Raw genomic sequence first — 2,725 nt, forward strand, 5'->3', positions numbered from 1 at the left:
GGCGGTGAGGCTCAGGTCTCGGCTCCTAAGGTGAATTGCATGGACAGGAAGGCAAGCTGAGGTGGGCAGTTTAGAACTGACTTCTGTGAGTGATCTCAGTAGCTTTTACTCAAGGTAACTACTAGGGGCTGCGATGTGACCGTGGGATACAGGAATGAGGCCTCCTCCTCTGACCATGGGCCTGGGCTCTTTGTTGGCCAACTGACCAGCAGAGATGTGTGCTCACTTGGCTTGTGCTTCCTCAAAGAGCTGAGCAGAACAACCTCTCCCCCACCAGGAATGGATTTTGTGTGTATACATGTGTGTTGGGTGTGTGTAAGAGTATGCACATGTGTGGACGCCAAAGTCAACTTTGTCTTCCTCAATGACTTCAAGTCTTATTTTGTTTTTGAGACAGGGTCTGTTACTGAACCTGGAGCTCACCAACTCAGAAGACTGGGTACCCAGCAAGTTCCAGGAATCCTCCTGCCTCTACCTTCCCAGCAGCAGGTTATAGGTATATGCCACTACTCCCAGGTTTTACCTGGGTGCTGAGGATACAAACTGAGGTCCTCATGTTGGTGCAATAAGCACTTTGAAAATGGAGCCTTCTCCCCAGCCTCACATCTTGGCATTGTTTGAAAAGAGAAAAAATAAAAAAACTAGTATACACCTTTCATCCTACTATGAAGGAGGCAGTAGCAGGATAGCCTGGTTTGCTTAGCAAGTTCCAGTCCAGCTAGGGCTACTTAGTGAGACTGTGTCTCACGCACACCTTTCTGAGACTTGGGCTGGGGCTGGGGAACCAGCTCAGTTGATTAAATGCTTGCTATGCAAGAGGACCCAAAATTATATCCCCATAATCCAAAATTATATCCCCAGGATCCATGTAAAAGCTGTACCTGAGGGTGTGCATTTGTAACCTAGCCCCGGGGAGACAGAGACAGGCAGATAGATCCCTAAGGCTCGCTGTCCAGCCTGTTTAGCTGAAGTGAAGGGTTCCAGGTGCCCAGAAAGACCATGTATCAAAAAAAAAAGAAGATAGCGAGAAATCGAAACATTGATGTCCACTTCTGACCTCCACGTACATATGTATACACACATGTATATTTATTCCCACAACATGTATACACATGAACACATACTCTCAAAGAAGTTATAACACAGGAACGTGCTTGTAATTACAGCACTTGAAATGCTAAGACAGGAAAATTCCAAGTATGAGACCAGCCTGAGCTAAGTCGTGAGATCCTTTCTCGATAATAACAGTGATCAATAATAATAATAAATTCTAATAGGGCCAGGATGTGGTTTATTGGCAGAATGCTTGCCTGGCGTGCACAAGGCCTTGAGTCAGTTCCTGGGGCCAAAACAAAAAGAAAAAGAAAAACCATCCTCGTGAAAAGGAAAACAAAAGGCAGGTACAGTGTTACTGCTCCTCTAAGCTGGTGCTACCAGTCTTGCCTCCCAGTGGCGAGAGCACAGACCCCAGCCCTTCCTAGGGAAGGTGGGCTGCAGGTTGAGCCGGTGGCTCCCTGGCTTGGTTTGCAGTTCTCACTCGCTACTGAGCCTGCTTCACGGAGTACTCGGCAGCGCCCCCTGGTGCAGACACCGCAGGGGTCCTCACGCACTGCCTGGTACTGGAGGATGTGACATTGCCCACCATCTGCCCATGGCATGCTGCAAAGGAGGTGTTTGCTCGGAACAGGAAAGATCTAAAGCCCATGACCTTGAACAAAGGAATATGGCTTAGAGCGATGTCAGAATTCCTTGCCAGCAGCAGTCTGGCTGATCTAACCACACAGCTGGCTGGGACGTGGGGATGGTAAGAGTTTGCTGTCCCTGCTGTGATAGTGTGGTGGCCTTGAGTGGACAGACCGAGCCCCGGGCCTGCTTTGCCACCTGGGCTTCAGTCTACACATGCAAGTCTGCCCTGGGCTTCAGGAGGGGATGGAGGGAAGAGGTGGTTGCAGGATCCACTCTGATCCTTGCTCCTCCGAGGCCCTCCCTTCCCTTCTCATCTCATTGTTCCTTCTTTCCCTGCTGAGGGCAAAGACTGTTTACAGGAGACCATTGGCCAAGTGGGACAGTTCTTTGTGTGTATCTCAGGCCTTATAAAGGTGACTGAAGCTGTCCTTCAAAGCAAGCCAGAGCACACGACTCTCCAGTTTGACTATCTCAGGAAGGCGAGGATCATTGAGCTGGGCACTGTCTCTTTCCAGGCAGTGAGAGCATGGGCAGGCAGCAAGGGAGGGTTGCGGCAAGTGCATGAGGGCCAGTTCAGTTCTTGGTCTGTGTGGAGCCCAGTGCTCAGGCAAAGGTTCTAGGAAGCCCAGGGCCAACCTGTGCAGCTGGTATAGCAGGGCCTTCTCTGTATGCTTTTCCTTCTGTGTAGCTCAGAGTCTGGGCTTTGGGAGCATGGAGCAAGAGTCTTGCTTTACCAAACAGAAGAACAGCCCAGAAGGCAAGGCAGTGTTTGTGCTTTGCAGTCTGTGACCCAGTGGCAACACCGTGAAGGATGTGGGTCAGCCCCTAAGGAATGCTGCAGTAGATCCCTCTTTGTCCCCATTCATTCCTATTGGAGACACTCATCCCACTGCTCAGACAGCTAGTGCAGGGCTTCCGCGCCTTTCTGTGCTTTTAAGTTATTCTTCATGGCCTGTTGGGGAATAGTATTTTCAGGTGTGTGACTCTTGTTTATACTGCATTTGATTAACTGTGAAGCTGTGATTCTTTGTCTGTTTAA

Source organism: Arvicola amphibius, chromosome 2 (assembly GCF_903992535.2).
Source record: "Arvicola amphibius chromosome 2, mArvAmp1.2, whole genome shotgun sequence".
NCBI lineage: Eukaryota > Metazoa > Chordata > Mammalia > Rodentia > Cricetidae > Arvicola > Arvicola amphibius.